The 23,059-nt window shown below is 44.0% G+C and overlaps 1 long non-coding RNA gene across 1 annotated transcript in view; it reads left to right on the top strand.

Moving 5' to 3' along the window:
- Window positions 1-23,048, top strand: part of LOC139085430 (uncharacterized) — a 32,101-nt gene extending 9,053 nt beyond the window's left edge. The window contains exons 2-3 of the long non-coding RNA XR_011543711.1: window positions 2,063-2,107; window positions 22,979-23,048. This is a non-coding gene — a long non-coding RNA (uncharacterized lncRNA). The remainder of the gene's footprint in view (window positions 1-2,062; window positions 2,108-22,978) is intronic.
- The last annotated feature ends 11 nt before the right edge of the window (window positions 23,049-23,059 follow it).

Below are 23,059 nucleotides of genomic sequence, written 5' to 3'. Positions count from 1 at the left end.
GATATTTTGCATAATTATTTCTAAAAAAAAAAATCCACCTCCATTTCCTTCTGTGTCTCCTTTTACAGGTGTATTAAACTGCTTGATATTGTCCACAGGTCACTGAGACTCTGTCCATGTTTTAAAGTCTTTTTTCTTTACGCTTCAATTTGCTTCTCTTCTGTCCTCAAATCCTATGTCCTCATGCTAGCTGATTTTTGTCTCCTTCAGTGTCTATTCTGATAATCCCATCCAGTGAAGTTTTCATTTCAAACACGTATTTTTCATCTCCTTGGCTCTTCTTTTTATAAATTCCATTAGTCTCATTATATTCCCTTTAAATCCGTGAGTTTTAAAAAATAACCATTTAAGGTTTTTTTGTCTGATAATCCTATCATCTCTGTTATTTCTGGTATATTGTATTGACTCATTTTTCCCATGGTTATGGGTCACATTTTCACATATCTAGTAATTTTTTATTGGATGCTAGACACTATTTAGTGACTGGATTTTCTTGTCTTCCTTTAAAGAGAGTTAAGTTTTGTTTTGGCAGCCAACTAAGTTACCTGTGGATCATTTGAGGCATGATCCACATGCCTCAAGCTCTCTTTTAGGGTGATCTTTTAAAAATCTCAAGGGTCTTTCAGGGTGGGGACTAAAGTAGTCTTTACGTTAGGGCTAGTTTAGCTCTAATACTATACTGTGTTCTTTCTGGGGTATTTACTGAATGGCCTTGGTGGTCAATGAATTTTCTCCACTCTACCTGTTAGAATTCTAACATCTCCCAGCTCTGTGTGAGCTCCGGCAATGGCTCCAATTATTTCTTCTTTATAGTTGTTCTTTTCCTGGTAGCCTCTTGGAATCTCTGCTATACATGCACAGCTTAGTTGTAACTAGAGACTCAAAGGAATACCTATGCATATGGAGATCTTTCTGTGCATAGCTCTTTCTTCTCCTCTACTATGCCCTGCAAATTCCAGTCTCCTTAGTCTCTCTGAACTCTGTCTGTGTCTTCTCAATTGAACAAGAATGTCATGCTCTGTTTGAATTTCTTCCCCTGTGGCACAGTCCAGAAGGTGCCTCCAAGCAGAAAGTCAAAGTGATTGTAAGAACACTTCATTGGTTTCCTTTTTTTCTGACATCATATTCCTGCAATGTCTGTTGTTCAATGTCAGAAAATAGTTGATTTGTATATTTTTTCCAGTTTTCTAAGTGTTCATGGTGCGTGATGGGCAGAAGCAGAAATTCACTGGCAATATGTTTTTAAAGTTTTTACATTTTGCTCTTCACATTTAAGACTTCAGTTCTCCTGGAATTTATTTTTACGGATAGTGTGAAATGGTGGGGAGAGGTGATTTTATTTTTTCTATATGTGTAGCCAGCAGTCCCAACAACACTTATTGGATAGTTCTTTTCCGCACTCATTTTAAAGTCATCTCTGTCATATGCCAAGTTTCTATATTTGCATTCATCTGCTCATTCTATTTTGTTCCTTTGGTTCTTCTTGTCTGCCTAGTGCTAGTACCTCACTGATTTAATTACCATAGCTTTATAATAAGTCTTGATTTTTAGCAGGGCAAGTCCTACTTCTTTATTTTTCTTTATAATTTTCTTGTCCATTTGTAACCTTTTACTTTTCCATGTGACTTCTAAGACCAATGTTTCAAATTCCACACTAAAAAAATGTTGGTATTTCAATTGGAAATGCAGTTTATGTATATGTTTATATGGGAAAATTTAATGTCTTCATGATACTATCTTTCCAGCAATGAACATTGCATAGCTCTCCATTTATGCGAGTGTTTTATTACGTCCTTCTGTAAAGTCTTTCTCCAAAATATCTTGCATGTGTTTGGTTAAATTTATCCCTGGGTGCCTTGATGTTTTTGTTGCAGTCATGAACGGATATTACCTTTTCTAGTAGTTTGTTGCTGGCATTAAGATATGCCATTTTTGTATATTGATTAAGCGTACAGCAAGTTTGCAAAGCACTCTTAGTCCTACCTGCTTGTTTGCAGCTTTTTTTTTCTATGTAGATGATTATAATGTCTCCAATCTTTTTATTCATTTATTTTTCTTATAGAGCTGGCCAGAACTACCAGTATGGAGTTAAATAGAAGCAATAACAGTAAGTATCCTCATATTGTTTCTGACTTTAAAGGAAAATTTTCTGGGATTTCACCATTAGGTATAATGTTTGCTGTAGGTTTTTGCTATAATTCTTTTATCCTAATTTTTATAATGAGTGCATATAGAATTTTATCAAATGCTTTTTCTGCATCTGTTGAGATGTTCATGTGTTTTTTTCCTTTAATCTATTTTTTATTTAATTACATCAATATATTTTTCTAATGATAAACCATCCACGTGTTATTGGATTAAACCCTACTTGGTCACAATGAGCTTTATATTGCTTTAATCAGTTTGTAACATTTTATTTTGCATTTTTGTGTATATGTTCATGAGTGAGATTGGCCAATTATGCTCTTTTTCAAACTTACCTGTTCTTTTCTTCTAGATTCTTATTATTTTATTATAATTTCTAGGCCTTCTTTTATCTCTGATCATCTTACACCCCTGTAGTCCTTTCAAAGTGTCTTTCACACTTTTATTTTATAGTCCTTTCCATTTGTCTTTTTGTCTTGAATTCTTGAGGTGATATTCCTTCTGTAAGTTGTAACTACTGACTCTCCTTCATGATGAATTATTTCTTTATACATATACTTTTTAAAGTTGTGAGCTCATCTTCAATGGGGATTTTTTCCTACAGAAGTGAGTTCTGGATACTCTGAGTTATGGAAGTGTGGCTACAGAACTATATATATGTATGTATGTATATATATATATATACACACACACACACATATATATATTTTTTTTGCTGGGAAAGATTAGCTCTGAGCTAACAACTGTTGCCAATCTTCCTCTCTTTTCTTCTTCTCCCCAAAGCCCCAGTACATAGTTGTATACTCTAGTTATAAGTCCTTCTAGTTCTTCTATGTGAGCCACCACCACAGGATGGCTACTGACAGATGGATGGTGTGGTTCTGTGCCTGGGAACTGAACCCATCTGCTGAAATGGAGTGTGCTGAACTTTAACCACTAGGCAATCAGGGCTGGATCAGAACTATATTTTTTAATGCCAGAAAGGCCAGAGGTTTTACTAATCTGGGCCAGTTTTTCTATTTCCTCATTTTACAACTTGCATCATGTGTATAGTATAAATTTGGATCCAATATCCCCATATATATAGCCTTAGTTTTTATTTTCTCATGGAATTTGTTTTGTTGTTGTTGTTATTGCTTTGTTTGTTTGTTTTGCTTTGTTTTACCATCTAGAGGTCCAGGCAGAGACAAACTTTCTTGTTGCTTCCCTGTGCCAGTGGTATTTTCCTAGTTCCCCTTCACATTCAGGGACAGCCTTTTGAGGGTCCCAGCTCCCCACCTTGCGTTGCCCCCTAAGGCCATGCCCACTATTTCAGGCAGGTGTTCACCCTCCATCCTGGCCCCTAGCTCGGCGTCTGGTCTGACGGGTTCGTGGCTGCTGCAGCTTCTGCTCGTGACCTTCCCACTCTGGCCTTGAGTTGCTGCTCCGTTTCTGCTGCTCAGAGGTTTCTCTTTCTTCTATTCTTTCACATTCCACCATGTATTAAAGTGTTTTATAAATTGCTATTACTAGTTACTAGCATTATATTTTGTCCAGTGTTTCTGTGTGTGTCTGCTGGGGAGGGGTCCTGTCAGCTCAGCCCGCCATGCTGCTGAGACTGAAGGCTCTCCATTAGTTCTCTGATGATCTCTTCTCTTCAGCAGCTCTGCCCTGCTGGCTGAGCGCTATCTTGAGTCTCACTTTATATGTATTATATTGTCTTTCGTCTGTCTTGGGATTTCCCTGGGAGAATTTCTTCAGCCTATGTTCTAATTTTCTGATTCAGTTTTCTTTCTTCTTTACCTAATCTGCTGGGCACTGACAGCATTTTAAAATCCAGCAATCAGCTATTTCATCTCCAAGAATATTTGTGTCCCCAAATTGCTCCATTTTCATGACCTCTTGCTCTTACTTTTTAGAGGCAGTCACCTCTCAAAGTTATGAATGTGAATTAGATTCTTTACCATTTTTCCTGTTTCTTACATGTTTCTGTGGGACCACTGTGGGGGAAATCCTAAATTGAGGATTCCAGGGCCCAATATACCTCTTAGAAGTTTTAATAACTGCCCCATGGCTCACCCTCGCCTCCAGCCTCTGAAGCACTGAGAAGGCATCATTAACACTGCTCAGCGTGATTCCACTGTCTGTCTAGTCCCCAGAGGAGGTTTCCCTTTGCAGTTCAAGGTTCGAGGACTGGTCTCACGCCATTTCCCAGAGTCCTGCAGGGATGGGGAGCTCCCCCTGTTATGTTAGGCAGGAGATGTAATGCTGGAAATCTACGTTTACATTATGTTTGGTGGCTAAACTGGGCCCATGACAATGCTAAGGTAGCTAACCCTTGTGTCAGTCAGGATTCTATGTTGCAAGGGAGAGAAAATTCAGTTCAAACTGCCTGAAGACAGTAAAGGAAATATGTTTGCTCACGTAACTGAAAAGCCCAGGGGCAGTGGAGCGGCTGCTTCAGACACGGCTGGAGGCAGGAGAGACCCTCATCAGGGCTCAGTCTCCTCCCCCAGCCCTCAGCTCTCTATCCCGGGCATCAGTTTCCTTCTCAGGCTTTTCCAGAGGCAAGGAAGTGGCCAGCAGCTCCAGCAGAAGCAGGAGCTCCCAGGCACGTGCTCGAGTTCCTTCTGGAGCCACTTGGGTAACATTTCCTTCTCTGAAACAGTCACTGGGAGTAGTTGGGTGGAGATATGCTCCCAGCCACTGCTCCTGGCCAGAGACAGGCCCACATTGGCCGCCAAGAACTGAGATGAAGACAGAGGGTCTCCCAGAACAGATCTGTCTACAGTTCAGGAGGTGCTGTGTGCTGGGCCAGTGTGAAATGTCCGCTCAGTGCCTCTACTCCCACCTCCTCGATAACTGCTTCCATCTATTGCTATGCTCTGGAGCCCTTGTTTTCTAACTGGAAGAAGAGAAAGAAGGCGGTGATGCCATGAGGAGGAAGAAAGAGGATGGAGAGAAAGCAAAAGAGGCTGTCTCTGCCAGCCTGCAGACTAGGCGTAAGCCCCTAGGTTTAGGAGATGGGGACCGGAAGTGAGAAGGTGCCCCTACTGGAGACGTTGCCACAGCTGGAACTGTGTGTGCCAGGGCTGCAGCCGCTCTCATGGCTGTGTGGTGACAGACACCACCGGCTCTCCCTGCCTCCTTTCCTGACACCCTCACTGCCCATCAAAGCATGTCTGTGTCCTTGGCCCCACCTCTTCCTGATGCATTTCTCCAACAACAGCCTTTCCTCCATGTGCCCCCTAGCAAAACAGGTAACAAAGCCTCCAGGTTGCCAGCACCTTAGCTCTGTGCTCCTGTCACCTGCCTGACTTTACTGAAAATGCTGAAGGAGCGTGCAGACTCCTGCTTGGTGTCATTTCCATGTTGGCATCGTTGGAGTCCTGTGAGCTCTCTACTACCCCTTGGCTGTATTGGGGTGAGCCCTGGAGCAGAAAAGCATTGTCACAGCACAGCACGGGACAAGGGACTGTGCTTCAGCGTTCTGTTCCTTCCTTTCCTTCTTCAGCAGACATTTCCTGAGCATTTCTTGGGGTCAGCCCTGTGCCAGGGGCATAGGATAAAGTGGGAAGCCCCTTCCAGGGGAGGAAACAGCACAGACAGGCCTCCCAGAATCTGAGGAGAAGCCCCACACTGTCCATCATGGGCTCACAGTCTCAAGTTTTAGTTTTGTTTTTTTTAAATGTTTGTTTTGAAACAGTTACAGATTCACAGGAAGTTGCAGAGAAATGTATAGGGAGGGGCTGTGTAAGCTTCTCCCAGTGTCCCCCAGTGGTGACATCTTACCTGACTATGCACAAGGCCAACGCTAGGAAACTGACATTCACACAACCCACAGAGTTTGTTCAGATTTCACCAGTTATACATTCACTTACTTGTGTGTGAGTGTGTGTGTGTGGGTGGGGGGGGGGGGGTGTCTGTGTCTGCATGTATCAAAGTTTAACTGTTTACCCACTGAAGGACATTTGGGTAGTTTCCAGGTTGCAGCTGCTATGAATGAAGATTTTGTGAACATTTATGAACAAATTTCTGCATGAAAAAGGTTTTCAATTCTCTGAGATAAATGCCCAAGAATGCAATTGCTGGGTCTTATGGTAAGTCCACTTGTAGTTTAAACAAACTGTGAAACCGCTTTCCGGAGTGCCTGACCATTTGTATTTTCCCACCAGTAATGTATGAGTGATCCAGTTTTCTCCACATCCTTACCAGCATTTTTATTTTAGTCATTTGTACATTTGGGTGTATAGTAATATCTCAAGGTGGTTTTAATTTGCATTTCTCTAACAGCTAATTATATTGAGCATCTTTTCATGCGCTTTTTAATTTGCCTTCTGCATATCCTCTTCAGTGAAATGTCTGTGTAGGTTTTTTGCCCATTTTCTTATGGGGTGGTCTGAGTTCTTTTTAGTAAGTTTCGAGGGTTCTTTACATATTCTATATACATGTCCTTTGTCAGATATGTGATTTGCAAATATTTTCTCCCAGTCTGTATTTCGCCTTTTCATCCTGAGTCTTCTGCAAAGCAGAAGTTTTTCACTTTAGTTTTGATGAGCTCTAGTTTATCAAATTTTCCTTTTATGGCTCATGCTCTTAATGTCAGTCCAAGAACTCTTAGCCTAGATCTTGACCATTTCTTCCTATGTTTTTCTAGACATTTTATAAGTTTACATTTTACATTCAAGTCCATGATCCATTTTGAGTTAGTTTTTGTATAAGGTGTAAAACCTCGGTCGAGGTTCATTTTTTTGCCTGTAAACGTCCACTTCCTCCAGCACCGTTTATTGAAAAGACTGTCCCTCTTCCATGGAATTGCTTCTGCTTCTTCACCAAATATTAACTGGGCTTATTTGTGTAGATCTCTTTTTTGTGTTCCCTATTCTGTTCCACTATTTGTCTACCCCTCTGCCTGTACTTAATTACTGTCTTAATTATTGTAGCTACGTAGTGACCCTTGTCATCAGAGAGAATGTTTCCTCCCGCTGCATTCTTCATTTTCAAAATTGTTTTGGCCAATCCAGGGCCTGTGTCTTTCCATATAAATTTTAGAATAAGCTTGTCTATGTCTGAAAAAGCTCTTGCTGAGGCTGTAGCAGGAGCTGCATTAACCCATCAATCGTTCTGGGGAGACGCGGCGTGTTTACTTTGTTGAGTCTTCTGGTCAATGAACATAGTATGTCTAGCCAGGTGTTTAGGTCGTCTTTGATTTTTTTCACCAGCATTTTGTAGCTTTCACCATACAGATTCTGTGCATGTTTTGTTAGATTTATACCTAAGTATTTAATTTTCTTTGGAGCAATTTTAAATGGTATTGCATTTTTTATTTTGGTTTCCACGTGTTCACTGTCAGTATATAGACACGCGACTGATTTTTGTCTGTTGACCTTGTCTTCTGCAACTTTACTCAGCTCACTTATTAGTTCTAGGAAGGTTTTTTTGGTAAATTTCTTGCGATTTTACTTGTAGACAACATGTCATCTGCCAATAGAGACGGTTGTATTTCTTCCATTCCAATTTATATGCTTTTAATTTCTTTTTCTATGTTCTTGAGATGGGAGCTTAGATGATTGACTTGAGACTTTTCCTTTTTTTCTAATGTAAGCATTTAGTGCTATAAATTTTTCTTTCATCACTTCTTTAGCTGCATCTCACAAATTTTGACAGGTTGTGTTTTCATTTTCACTCAGTGATTTTTTTTTAATTTCTTTTGAGACTTCCTCTTTGACCCATGAATTATTTAGAGGTAAATTGTTTAATGTCAAAGTGTTTGGAGATTTTCTTGTTGTCTTTCTGTTAGTGATTTCTAGTTTGATTCCATTATGGTCAGAAAACATACTCTGTATGATTTCAATTCTTTTAAATTTGTTAAGTTTTGTTTTCTGAGCCAAGATGTGGTCTATGTTGGTGAATATTTGTGCTCACTTGAAAACAATATTTGGTTACAATATTCTGCAAATGTCAATTAGACCCTGCTGATTGATAGTTTTGTTCAGTTCTTCTCTGTCTTTGCTGATTTTCTGTCTAGAATGTCAGTCAATTGCTGAGAAGGGGGCATTAAAGTCTCCAACTATAATTGTGAATTTGTCTATTTCTCCTTTCAGCTGTACCCATTTTTGCATCATATATTCTGAAGTTCTCTTGGTTGGTGCACACACATTAAGATTAGCTACATCTTCTTGGTGGATTGACCCTTTTATCATTAAGTAATGTCCTTCTTTGTGCCTAGTAATTTTCTTTTCTCTGAAGTCTACTTTATCTGATAGTAATGCAGCCACTCTTTTTTTTTTTAAATTAATGTTTGCATGATATATCCTTTCTATCTTTTTGTTTGTTTTTTTATTGAGATATAATTGACATTTAACATTACATTAGTTTCAAGTGTACAACATAATGATTCAATATTTGTATATATTGTGAAACGATCACCACAGTAAGGCTAGTTAACATCCATCATCACACATAGTTAACAATTTTTGTTTCTTGTGATGAGAACTTTTAAGATTTACTCTCCTAACAACTTTCAAATATACAATATAGTATTATTAAGGATGGTCCCCATACTGTACATTACACCCCTAGGATTTATTTACTTTATACCTGGATGTTTGTACATTTTGACCACCTTCACCCATTTCCCCCACCCCACATCTCCTGCCTCTGGCAACCACCAGTCTGCTCTCCGTATCTATGAGTTGGTGTGTTTTCGTTTGTTTGTTCTTATATTTTACATATAAGTGAGATCCTACAGTATTTGTCTTTTTCTGTCTGACTTATTTCACTTAGCATAAAGCCCTCAAGTTTCATCCACGTTGTTGCAAATGGCAAGATTTCCTTATTTTTTATGGCTGAATAATATTCCTGTTTATATATATATCACATTTTCTTTATCCATCCATCCGTTGATGGACACTTAGGTTGCTTTCATATCTTGGCGAGTGTAAATCATGCCACAATGAACAGAGGGCTGCAGATATCTCTTTGAGTTAGTGTTTTCCTTTCCTTCAGATAAATACCCAGAAGTAGGATTGCTGGGTCATATGGTCATTCTATTTCTAATTTATTGAGGAACCTCCATAATGTTTTCCATAGTGGCTGCACCAATTTACATTCCCACCAACAGTACCCAAAGGTTTCCTCTTCTACACATCCTCATCAACACTTGTTATTTCTTGTCTTTTTGATAATAGTCATTCTAACAGGTGTGAGGTAATATATCATTTTGGTTTTGATTTGCATTTCCCTAATGATTGGTGATGCTGAGCACATTTTCATGTACCTGTTGGCCATTTGTATATCTTCCTTGGAAAAATATGTCTATTCAGATCCTCTGCTCATTTTTCTTTCTTTTTTGTTTTTTGAGGAAGATTGGCCCTGACCTAACATCTCTTGCCAATCTTCCTCTTTTTGATTGAGGAAGATTGTCGGTGAGCTAACATCTGTGCCAACCTTCCTCTATTTTATGTGGAACGCTGCCATGGCATGGTGCTAGGTCCACATCTGGGATCTGAAACTGCAAACTCCGGGCCACTGAAGCAGAGCACATGAACTTAACCACTATGCCAGCAATCTTCTGCCCATTTTTAATAGGATTGTTTGGTTTTTTTGCTGTTGTTGTTTTGTTGTTGTTGTTGTTTTTGCTGAGTTGTGTGAGTTCTTTATATATTATAGATATTAACCCCTTATCAGATATATGATTTGCAAATATTTTCTCCCATTTCATGGATTGCCTTTTCATTTTGTTGATTGTTTCATTTGCTGTGCAGAAGCTTTTTAGTTTGATGTAGTCTCATTTGTTTATTTTTGCTTTTGTTGCCTTTGCAACAAAATCGTTGCCAATTTTTTTTAAAAATAATTTTGCATAATATGTCTTTTCCACCCTTCCTTTTAACCTCCCTATATCATTATGTTTGAAGTGAGTTCTTTGTAGACAGTATGTCTTTGGGTTGTGTCTTTTTACACACTCTGCCAATCTGTGTCTTTTAATTTGTGAATTTAAGACATTTATTTTTAAAGTACTTATTGATATGTTAGGGCTTAAGTCTGTCACTTTATTATTTCTTTTCTGTTTGTTGCCTATGATTCTCACTTCTTTCTTTCTCTTTTCTTGCCTTCTTGTGGGCTATTTGAGCAATTTTAGACTTTAATTTTAATTTCTTTATAATTTGTTTGAGTATATTGCTTTGAGTATGCATTTTCTTAGTGATGGTTCTTTATATCCTTTTGCTATCTCCGTTTTTTAAAAATAATGGTCTTAAGTGTTTCCTCTCTATATATTGAACACCACATCAGATAGTTTTACAACTTTTGCTTCAGCCACAAAATGTGATTAAAGAAACTCATGAGGTGAAGCATAGTCTGTTGTATTTACCTCTATTTTTACCCATTCCACTGTTTTTCTTACTTTTCTGAATGTCCCAGCCTTCTTCTGTCATTTTTCTCCTGTTTGGAGAGCTTCCTCTAGGGTTAGATCTTAGTTTTTCTTGGTCTGAGAAGGACTTTATTTTCTCTTGATTCCTGAAGGATGGTTCCACTGGATGGAGAATTAGCAGTTGACAAATCTTGTCTTGTAGCACTTGAAAAATGTGGTGCCCCTTCCCTCTGGCCTCCACAGTTTCAGATGAGAAATGTGTTGTCATTCTAATTGATGTTCCTTTACAGGTAATGTGTTGTTTCTGGTTGTTTTCAAGATTTTTTTTTTTTTTTTTGTCTTTAGGTCTCAGAAGTTTGATTTTGATATATCTCAGCGTAGATTTTCTTTTAGTATTTCTTCAAATACTTTTCAGTCCCCCGCTCTTTCTTCTCTCCTTCTGGGACTCTGATTATATGAATGTTACATCTTTGATTATTGTCTTATAGAACTCAGGCTCCATCAGTTTTTGTCGGTCTATTTTCTGTCTGTTGTTTAGCTTGAGTAAATTCTGCTGACCTGTCTTCAAGTTCATTGTTTCCATCCTCTGTCATCTCCATTCTACTATTAAGTCCATATCTAGCAATTTTTTTTTCAGTTGTTCTGTTTCTCAGTTTTGTAATGCCCATTTGGTTCTCTTTTAGTATTGCTATTTTTTGCGAAGATTTTTTATCTTTTCATTTGTTTCAAGAGAATTTGTATGTGTTCATCAAAGCGTTTTTATGATAGTAGTTTAAAATGCTTGCCAAGTAATTCCAACATCTGATTCATCTAGGTGTCAAAATCGGTTGTCTTTTCTCATTCAAATTGTGTTTTTTTGGAATGATGAGTGATTTCCAATGGTATCCTGGACATTTTGTATTTTACTATGACACTTCAGACTATTTAAATCTGTTTTAGCAGGAGCCGCTCTGTTTAGGTTTAATATATAGGTTCTGGCATACATATACACATCCATACCAGAACCTGTGGGTATTAGTTCCAGTGGTGGTTTGGCTATCAGACCCTTTCAATGTAATTCTGGTCTTCTAGCTTCATTCTTCCAGCACTGCTGGGGCCACTGCTCGATCTCTGTTGGTGTCATTCCCAGGGCCGCCTAGTGTTGCTGGGCCATACTCTTCAGCTGGAGGGTTGGGAATAGGGGACAGAAGCTGCTGGACCTGGGTCTTTTTATGCCACTAGGTGGAAGGCACTTAGACACAGGGCTCAGCTGCTGCCACCTTTGCAGGTGGACCAGCCACCAACGTGTACCCTGATTGTATAGCTACTGCAGGTGGATCAGACCACCTACCAGTGACTCTCTCATGGAATAGGCATTGGGGCTCCCTGCTTGGTCTCTTTTGGGTTTTTCTTTTACTTGTCTTCTTCCAGAGAGAGCAGGCTTTCCTTGTCTATTTTTTTATCCCTGTTGGTGGTTCTGAGTTGTAGGAATCTTTGGCACATATTCCTGGATATATGAGAGATTAAAAGAAAAAAAACTCAGAGAACTCAATATATTGTTATTCCCCGAGTTCTGAGTTCCCTAGCTAGTCCACCTTCTTCTTTCCAGCTTTAAGAGTCTTTTAATCATTGTTTGTTAAAGAAATTCCACGACATTTAGCTGTATTTAGAGGGCAGTGTTTAATCACCTCTTCTTCTCCCCATTGGTGAGGGCGGGCTTCCTGCCCTAGGGTTGTGGGCATGGTTAATATACAACCACTGAGACCGGACAAATGGCACTGACAGCATTTTAATAGTCACATATACTCATAGCCTTGGGGAGACACCGCATGCCACGCAGGGTCACGTGGGGGTTGTTTTTGGAACAGAGTGAACAAGCAGGGGCTGTGGGAGGCGGCGAGGTAGTATCAAGAGGGCGGGAGGTACCCTGGCTCCCTCAGGAGAATGTTTGAGTAATTCCGCAGGCTGGTAGGGAACTGAAACCCGATAGCCAGGGATAAACTGGGACTGTGCCTGGTCCCCTGGGTGAGGGGGGAGGGTTTGGCTGTGGGGTCTCGTCTGCAGGAGCAGAGTGAGGAGGGAATTGCAGTTGGGCCATGTGAGGCCCTCCAATTTCACCAGATGTCAAGGCAGCACATGACGTTGGGCCTAACTCCACAGGGAGAAGCAGGGAAAAGTATCATCTTTCTCCAGAACTGGAACTCAAGTCTTATTTTTAAAATTCATGAGCACTTTGTATTCTGATCCAGGTTTGTTTGGATGTAAAACTGCTCTTCTCTAGATCTTCTGTTAAAATTGTAGGCATCTACCTGGACCATCAGCATGAATCCTGAGCACGCTGTATGCAGCTTGAGATGGTTTAGAAAATACTGTTTAAATTATGTTTTCCTTGAAATGTTTTGATTGAAATGTAATGTAACCATATTACAGACAATTTGGGAAACATGAAAAGGAAAAAAATCTTTATAACTTTAACCCACAACCACACCAATTATAATCTTAGTACAATTTCTACAGTCTTTTTTCCATGCAAACCTTAAAACTGTAAATATAGTATGTATATGGTCTGTTAATCTGCTTTTTATGCTTGATGCTTTATCAGAGGTCTCCCTCTCTCTCTTTCTTTCCTAAACAATTCAGGCCAAAATTTATTATGTGGGGCTGAGCAAGGCACAAGGCTGTGATGGTCCAAAGCAGAGTGTGCACCTGAGAGCTGAGGACACCTGCACAGGGAGCAGTGCAGGGAGGGGGTGCGTGAACCCACACTGGGTGAGGGCAGCATCTGTGCAGTGGGTGGCCTGGCACATGTGTCAGAGCCCAAGCAGGATAAGGAAGGTGTCCGAGAGTTTGGAGGGATGGCAGTGACTGGATATGTTAAGGCTATGGGAGTCATATTCCTCACTGTTGGAAAAGAATTAAAAATACGAAAAAGGAGAATATTAGACTGAAATGTAGTATTAGATCGGAACTAGAAGTATTGGTGAGAACTCATGATTTTCTCTCCATATAGAAATGTATAAATAATATGCATAAAAACATGAGTCCATATACACATATGTCCCCTGACATTGTCACTGAGAAGGTCTGGAAGAAGAGACACCACAAAAGCAATGAGCACACCCACCCCTATATCTTGGTTTCTAAATACTGTTCTCCATTAAAAGGTACGCATGTTCCTTGCAGGAAGGGCTGACTCCAGGGCTGGTGCAGGGAAAATTCAAGATGAACGTGTTGTGCCAGGAAGCAAGGAGATACTCAAATAATGATGGGGACATGTTAAAAGAACATGAAAGCCAGCATAAAGCGGTGCCTGCTGGCCAAATCTGGGGCAACTGGAGCACCAAAATAAGTAATGAAAGTAGCAGATTATATATAACCCACTGAAGAGAACAGAAAGGATGAACAGGAAGTCACTGATGTAACAGATAAATGAACAGATGAAAATTCGATGAAGAACAGGGTCTTACATAGTTTCGAAGTAGCTACTCACAAAGTAGATTAATTATAAAGAGGAAAGGAGTAACTTTATGGAGGAGCAGCCTGGCAGATACCACCTTAATGTAGTGATCCAAATGACCATCATCAGTAATGGGACAAATGGAAATCGGGTGCCACCTGATAGGACGCAATGAAAAGAACAGGAACACCCTTCTGGGGTATTCGTGCCAATCATGTATAACCTGAATCTTTTTTTTCAATTGAGGAGAAAATCAGTTAACATAAACATAACCGTCTTAAAGTGACAATTCAGTGCCATGCGCTGCGGTCACAGTGTTGGGCAACTACCACCTCTATCTAGTTTCAAAATATTTTCGTTATTCCAAAATAAAGCCCTGTACTCATTAAGCAGTTACTCCCCATAGCCCGCTCCCCCCAACCCCTAGTAACCGCTAATCTGCTTTCTGTCTCTATGGATTTACCCATTCTGGATATTTCACATAAATGGAATCATACAATAGTGACCTTTTGTGTCTGGTTCTTTCACCTTACATAATGTTTTTGAAGTTCATCCATGTTGTAGCGTGTGTCAGAACCTCATTCCTCTTTATGGCCGAATAACATTCCATTGTATGCGCACACCGCACTTTGTTTATCTGTTCATCTGTTGGTGGACTTTACGGCTGTTTCCACCTATTGGCTATTTTGAATAGTGCTGTACAAGGATTTGTGTGGTTACCTGTTTTCAACTCTTTTGGGTATATACCTAAGAGTGGAACTGCTGGGTCTCATAACCTGCTCTTATCATGAGAAAATATCAGATAAGCCCAAATTGAGGGACATTCTACAAAACAACCGGCTTTTAATCATCAAAAATGTTAAGAGCATGAAACTTAGGGAAAGACAGAGGAAATTTTCCAGATGGAGAAACTAAAGAGACATGATTGCTAAATGCAGCCCGTGATCATGGACTGGATGCCTTGCCCTTAGGGATGCTACCAGAACAATCAGTAAAACCCGAATGGGTCAGCGGAGTAGGTCAATATTCTTTCCTGATGTTGGGACTGTATGGTGGTTTTAGAGGCGAATGTTGTTGTTTGTAGAAAACACACAAAAGTATTTGAGGGTAAGGGAGCATCACATCAACAAGTTACTATGAAATTGTTCATCAAAAAAAGGTTTTGCATGGTACTTGCAACTTTTCTGTAAATTTGGGATTGTTTCAAAATGAAACAAAATTAATTTAAAATATTTCATAAATTTTCCCACAAGAGTTGTCCAGGGCCTGGTGCCGTGGCCGAGTGGTTAAGTTTGCACACTCCACTCAGGTGGCCTGGGCTTCATGGGTTCAGATCCTGGGCACAAACATGGCACCAATCATCGGGCCATGCTGTGGTGGCGTCCTACACAGAAGAACTAGAATGACTTACCACTGTGATATACAACTATGTGCTGGGGCTTTGGGGAGAAAGAAAAAAGAGGAAGATTGGCAACAGATGTTAGCTCAGGGCCAATCTTCCAAAGAAAAAAGGGTTGTCCATATTTGCTGTCCACCCAATTTTCTCCTGTTCTCTCTTGAATATTCTCCATCTAGGTTCTCGCCTCCTCATTGCACTTCATAGGGCTAGTATTAAAGTCACCAATGAGCTCCACACTGCTGGATCCAGCTGTCAAGCCCCAGGCTGCATCTTACTTGTCTCATCAGCATCATCTTGCAGGTTGATCCCTTTCTCCTCACTCAGCCTCCTGGCCTTCCTCCCGTCTCATTGGCTGCTCCTTCTGGGCTCCTCTGCTGATCCCTTCTTCTCTCCTGACTTCTAGACGTTGAGTGCCCAGGGTTCAGTCCTGGGGCCTCTGCCCTTTTCTTTCAACACTCAATCCATGAAAACCTCATCCAGTCTTGACTTTACAAACCATCCATCTACCGATGACTCTCCAACTTCTGGCTACAGCCTGGACTCCTTCCTGAGTTCCCCATTTGCACCTCACCATCTGCTTGCGCAGCATCTCCATTCACATGTCTAACAGGTATCTTAACTCAACATGTCCAAACTGAGCCTCCAGCCTTCTCTATTTTGCTCTCTCCCTAGCCATCTTCCTCACCCGTAAAAGGCAACTCATCCTTCCTTTGCTCAGGCCAAAAACCTTGAAATCACTCTAGACACCTTACTGTCTCTTAGGTCCCTTATCTAAACAGACGGCAAAGCATGTTGGCTCTTCCTTCAAAGTGTGTCCAGAACCAGACCACCTCTGACCACCTCCACTGCACATACCCTGCTCTAAGATGCTGTCATCGCTCCTCTGAACTATTACAATAGCATCCATCTGGTCTCCCTGCTTGTCCCCTTGACCCCTTCAGTCCATGTCACTTCTCTACTCACTACTCTGCAGTGGCTGCTCATCTCACTCTTATAGAAGCCCAAGTCCTGATAATGGCCCACCAGGTATCTTAGGTTGGAATGCTCCAGAAGCTGATGCTGAGACAAGGGCTTGAGTACAAGTAGGTCATCTGGGAGGTGAGGCCTTCCTGGGAAAACAGATGGCACTCTCCAGTTAGGACAATCTGAGGAGAGTTTAGTAAAGCACTACTTACAAAGGTGTGGACATGGTATAGGGAGACCCAAGGAGGCAGTGAGTCCCCTTGGGGTTAGTGAAGCCAGCCACAGCGACCATCACTAGGCCTGAAGGGGTGAGGAAAGGGAGGCATTCTCAGAGCCAGGTGGGCTGTGTGGGAAAAGCCTCTTGATAGGGGCTGAGGCCTTTGGAGGAGGGATGAGGGATGCTGACCTCACTTGCATCCTTCCCTCCAGTCTCGTAAAGGTGTTTCCCATCAGCCATGCCCAAGAGGAAGCCAGAAGGGAAGGGAACTCCATCACGCTGTCTATATGAGTCAGCCACCAGGCACAGGGCAGGGGAGAGGGGCAAATGGTAGATGTCCAGCACACTAACCAAAATAGCAATACACACACACTGCCCATTGCCTTCCCTGCTTTATTTCTCCCCTTAGCACTTGGCACCATCTAACCTCTGACACATTTTGCCTATTTATGTTGTTTATTGTCCATCTCCCTCCACTGGAGTGTAAACTCCACTAGACGGGTGGTTTTGTCTTCTTCATTCACTGCTGTGTCCCCAGCAGCACCTAAACTTGTGCCTGACACAGAGTTCATGTCCAACAGTTTTTGAGTGGATAAAGTTGCTCCCTAGCTGTGGTAGACAGAATAATGCTCCCAAATATGTCCACATCCTAAACCTAAGAATCTGTGCACACATTACACCAAAAAAAAAAAACAAAAACAAAAAGGGCTCTCCTGGTGGTGTAGTAGTTAAGTTCACGTGCTCTGCTTAGGTGGCCCATGGTTCATGGGTTCAGATCCTGGGCATGGACTGACACACTGCTCATCAAGCCATGCTATGGTGGCATCCCAGGTACAAAATAGAAGATTGTCACAGATGTTAGCTCAGGGCCCATCTTCCTCACCAAAAAAAAGAAGAAGAATCTGTGAATACATCATTAGGTTACATGGCAAGGGGGAATTAATGTTGTAAATGCAATTAAGGTTAATCAGTTGACCTTAAAATCAGGAGATTATCTGGGATTATCCAATGTAATCATAAGTCTGGAAAAGTCAGAGTCAGAGAGATTTAAAGATGCTACACTGCTGGCTTTGAAGAGAGGAAGGGGCCACAAGCTAAAGACTGTGGGCAGCGTCTAGAAGCTGGAAAAGGCAAGGAAAAAGTCTCCCCCAGAGTCAGGAGAAGGAACACAACTCTTCAGACACCTTGATTTCAACCCTGCTGGGAACCATTGCGGACTTCTGACCTCTAGAACTGTACGATGATGAATTCGTGTTGTTTTAAGCCATTAACTTTGTGGCAATGTGTCCCAGCAGCAATAGGAAACTAATACACTAGCTTTTGTTTTTAGTGGCTGGAGCATGGGCCCTGGAGCGAACTGGGGCTGTTCTTTGGCCCTCGTTGACTGAGAGGCATTACACCTTTCCTTTTCTGTGTAAATGAGACTATTCATTGCTCCTTCAGGACGGGTGTGGTTTAAGGATCTAGTGAGCTGAGATGCGCAACGCATGTGGCTCAGAGCCTGGCCTCCTGTAACCACTCTGTTGTCTAGTAGGCCCAATGGGTGCCTGGCAGACTGTGGACGATACATGTTTGCAGAAGGATAAATAGATTTCATCAAATGATGTTCCATGATAGACTTCATCTTTCCTCTGTTTTTAGGACACTGGGGTTTCCTCCCATTTTCTTTTTAAAATTTGAGAATCTCTTTGTGCATATAGCTTTTTGTGAAATTAGTGTTCTATGTCTTCCAAACAAGAGCCCGAGTTGGCCGCAAGCCTGGTGCTCACCACACTCAAGATGTGCCGCGGGCAGCTGCCTTCAGCGCAGGGCGGGTCAGCTCACCCAGCTGGGCACCTCCCAGAACAGCAAGCCTCCCACGAGGCCAGTCCGGTTGGGGCTAGTAGGTGCGGAGGCGAGAGGAGGCAGACCAGAGGCTGTGTCTGAAGGCGCTTTGATGAATTCCCGTCCCGTCCTGGGCTGGGCTTCCACCCGGCTCCTCCACTGGGGCATGGGAACTGGGGGAGGCCAAGGGGAGGGAGAACCAAGAGAGGGAGTGATGGTGCCGCAATCCTCTGACCTGAGGAAGCCTCTCCCTGAAGAAAGAAGTGTCAGAGGCCAGTCCAGCAGCTCCGGGTGGTGCCAGCCAGGGTGAGCGCATCCAAACCGCTGCCCTCCTGGTGCACGTCCAGGATTGGCGCTCCCGAGCTGCACACCCACCACCTGGCAGGGAGGTGGGGACTTCCCCAATCATCTGGGGGAGGTGGAGGCACCTTTGCCCTGAGAGGGCAAGGGACAGAGGAAGCGAGACAGTGCGCTCCAGCCCTCTGCAGGGCCAGACCACTTTCCGGGCAGCTTCCATTTGCCCACCTCTGTGCTGCTCACAGATGCTGCCCCTAAAACCCGCAGGACCTCAGTTTGCAAGTCAGAGGGGAGGAGAGGGTTGTGAAGTGAAGCCAGCAGAGAACAAAGGAGGCTTTGCCGGAGAGGGAGGCACCTTCAACTAAGGCCTCAGGGCCTGGGGAAGTGACTCACTGGGCCCTGGGGATGGACCCACCCATCGGGCTCCATGGGACTGAGGATGCCCAGGCACAGGCCCCCTGGGTGGGGAAGGGCTTGTCCCTCTCCAGCCTTAGTTGAGTGGGGCCGCCCCAGTGCCCCCCAACTCTCCTCCCTCAGGACCTGGTGTACGTCCAGGCTGGGGGCTTTGGGGGTGGCCCTGTGCCCACTGGGCACTGCCAGGCGGGGCTGCTGTCAGGGGCTGCAAGCACGATCTCCTCCGTCCAAATCACTCCCATTGGCCCAGCACGGACCTGGGCTCCCCAGCTCTTGGCAGAGCCATGCTGCTCCCCTGCCGGAGGAGGCCATGAGTGCCACCTGAAAGTGGCCATGTTGGCGTCTGGTTCTGTCCCCAGGCTCCCGGACGCCTGTGATGAGAACCCCGAGAGTCCTCGCAGCACACCCCGCCTTCTCGGGCGGTTGCACAACCTCCGCCAATTATGCTCCGTTTACTGTGTGGCAACCGGGTGAGAATTCCAGGACCTTGCACATACTCGTACAAATCTGCCTTGCTGTTGTTTGGCTGCAGGGCGAGGTGTGTCTCTGTGGGCCCGGGGAAATGGGGGTGTGTTCTCGTCCAAGAGGGCGTGGCCCGCGTCCGGAGTGGGAGCAATCGGGCCGCCCTGCCGTGTGCAGACTGTTCGACCCAAACCGCAGCTTCCTCGGGAGCCCTGGCCTGGGTCCAGGACACAGAGGAGGAAGCTCTGGTGACATTCTAGACCGGGCTTCGAGCAGCAGGCTTGGCCCAGAGCAGCTCAAGTCCGTAGCAGGTGGCACACCTCCCGCTTCCAGCCAGGGACGTGGAGGCCTGTGTGCTCCTGGGGGCGGGGCGGGCATGCTCCCAGGCGCTTGCTTTTGGCGTCCTGGCCCCTCCCCGGCTCCGCCCCTCCTCTTTAAGATTTTGTCCCGGTTTGTGATGTCTGGATGAGGAGGTCCTGGGAGTCAGGCCCCGGATGACCCAGCTGTTATTGTCCCTGAGACGTGGCTCTGGGTCAGGGAAGAGCATTGTCCAGCACGGCCTGGCGACCGAGGGATGGCTGTCAGGACTGGCTGTTCTGTGTAATGGAAATAAAGACAAAAAGCCAAAGGCTGCTGACCTCCAGCCCTCTCCTTTGTGTTTCGCCCAAGGAGCGGGCCTGACTCTGCCCCTGGCTCTCATTACAATCTCAGAGAAGCTTCGTTTGCCCTGAAAGTGCAGCGTTGAGGCCTGAGAGGTTGTTGGCTCTATGTACAAATCAAGGAATTTGGGGCTAAGCCACATTTAATGTGGTGACAAACTTGAAAACTATCGTATGGAAAGTTCTCTTCCAGATAAGTTTGCAGAGCCTCAAGTAAACAATTCTTGTGGAGAAATAAATGCCTTCTCTTAGCCTTATGGGCTGTCTTGTCCTGCCAGCACCTGCAGTGGCTGGCACATGCTGGGCATCGACCAATGGCACTCATCGGGTGATTGGCAAGATAATCATCTTTGCAGTACGCAGGGACCCTTTTGCTAACAGATTTTCAAAGCCTGGGCAGCCACATCAGCCTACTCTTCGAGTCAAAGCTATATGACCCTAATATAGCACAAATACTGTCCAAGACATCCCTCCCCTGGGGGTAGGAGGGTGGGACTAGAAACACAGGAGGCCTCTTTCCCTGTGAATAAACAGCCACTGACAGGCAGCAATGCCTGGACACACATCCCTGGGAGGGGCTCCCCACTCTGCCCACAGCTCTGAGGTTGAAGAGTTCACCATGGGTCAGGCAGATGCCATGTGCGTCCAGCTCTGGGGCTTGAGTGAAGAGAGCTGCCATTCAGTGTTCCCAAGCAAGATCAGTCAGGGGTAGGGGGTGGGGTCGGGGGGCTTCCCAGGGGCCAGGCTCTCTCTCCCACTGAAAGCTCACAGAGAAATGCCCCTGGCCTTACTGAGGACGTGAGGACAGGGACTGAGGCAGTCCCTGGGGGCCGTGAGGTCCAGGAGAGGCCCTGGGTACCCCTCCTTCTCCTACCCTCAGCTTCACTGGGGTTGGGTTCCATTTGGGTCACTTTAGAAAACTCTGATGCTTCTAAGAGGATGTCACTGCTAGTCTTACTCCTGGCAGGAAGCTGCCCTTGGCTGCCACCAAGACTTTTGTCTTCCTCTTGGTCCAAAATGGCTACCTCACGAGCCCCAATCTCCAGATGGGGGCAAGGCTTCTATCTACATGGAGCCGCCTCCTGTGGGTGGGAGTGGGGTAAGTGGAAAAAGAGTCAGCCACGTCCTTATCACATTTGAGACGAGACCAGCATTATGTGGCTGTCTTGAGCTTTGTGGCTAAACACATTTGCCCACTCACTTTAGAAGTAACAGAGGTATGGCCATCAAACTGTAACGTCACAATTGCGACAACACCCCGTCCACTCAGGTGTCCAGCTCAAGTCCAGCAGCTGCCCCCTGTGGCCAACAAATGTCCCTCCAGCTCTGTCTAGAGTTCCCCAATGAGTTGAACCAAGCATCCCGTCTCGAACTGAAAACCTTCTGGCAGCTCCCACTTTCGTATGTTGCACCTTGTCATCTGCTTGTCAGACTGCAGTCTCGCGTGGCCTAGAGTGTCCTCCAGGGCCGCCGCAGCTCTCTTCCTGTTTCCAGGGTCGGGAGGGAGGACAGGGTCGGATGGGATGGGGCCATCTTGGCAGGTAGTTCATCTTTCCAGAGAACGCAGGTCCACCTCCAGGATGGGAAAAGAGATTAGCCCCCAACCCCGTGCTCATTAGGCTCTGCTGGACTCGGCCAAATTAGTCTTCCCTGGGTCAGGCGCTCAGCGGAGATCGGGTCCCCATTTCTCACATCCCTGCTTCTCTGCCCCTTGTCAAAGGTGTTGGTTTGGTGCACACATACACACATGCAAAATCAACATAGTGCAAAAGGCCCGCTGCACCCTCAACACAGGAGTCAGGGTTGGGGGTTTGCGAGGGAGAAGGTGCCTTGCTCTGCCCTCACCCCCAGGTCTGCCGGCTCGGTGCACACTCGGCTGGCTGGGAGCTGGACCACGCAGCTGCTTAGGGCCCAACCTCCATGGCAGCTCCTCAGATCAGGAAGGTTCGGTATTTGGGACTTGGGCTACTCAAAGTCCTATTCAGTGGCTAAGCCAAGTCCCAAGCGTGAGGAGGGGTGGCTCCAGAATCATCCAAGCCTGAACCTTCTCATGGCCATCTCAGCAGAGTTGAAACAAAGCACTAGAGCTGTGTGTGTAAGTGATGATAAAATATCCTTTACTCCTTCTAAGGAACACAGTCAAGTGAGAGCTTTAAAAAAAACCCCACTTTTTAAAAGGTATTATTAGTGTTGTGACCTGGGCCCATGAGAGTGGACAGCGGCGGGAGCCACTTGCTGTGGCTTTGCTGAGTTCTCGGCACTGGCTCTGATGGTGTGGTGGCGAACAGGGAAGTGTTGGCACAGTACTCTGCCCAGCTGCTTATTATAAAAAATAATTCGTGTTGAAGTTTACAAAGAGCAGAAGTAACGTTTATACCACTGGTATTGGATCAAAAGATTACTTACAATATATTCATTCCAGGAAGTATAAAGATGTTTCAAGGAATCCATAATTTGTACTTACTGTTTATGGGGACTGTGTATGTCCAAATTTTAGCATTACTATGGGAGAATGATATTTCTCTACAAATTCAGAAATTCCCTAGTTTATCTAAAATTGTACTTCCCGGTTTCACTTATATAGTAAAGAAAGAAATTAAGAGTAACATTCGGTAAGGTAGTTACTCTTTATATATATACATATAGCATGGTGATTTAATCAAAAAGATAGTTTGCTTGAAAATGTTAGGGACTCTCCAGCAGTCAGTGACCACGCTGGCCATCACACCAGAAAAATCCACAAACATGCGGCACTGAGCTGTTTTCACAAGACTTCCTTTCTAATAAACACGATACTCTCTCCTCCTCTCAGATCTGAACCCCAGATGCCAAAATGCAGATGTGCCAACTGGAGGCGCGTTGCTAAGCAAAGGAGAGGGCTGGTGAGTCTGTC

This window comes from Equus przewalskii, chromosome 9, assembly GCF_037783145.1.
Source record: "Equus przewalskii isolate Varuska chromosome 9, EquPr2, whole genome shotgun sequence".
In the NCBI taxonomy this organism is placed as follows: domain Eukaryota; kingdom Metazoa; phylum Chordata; class Mammalia; order Perissodactyla; family Equidae; genus Equus; species Equus przewalskii.
This window is presented reverse-complemented; position numbering and strand designations above follow the sequence as displayed.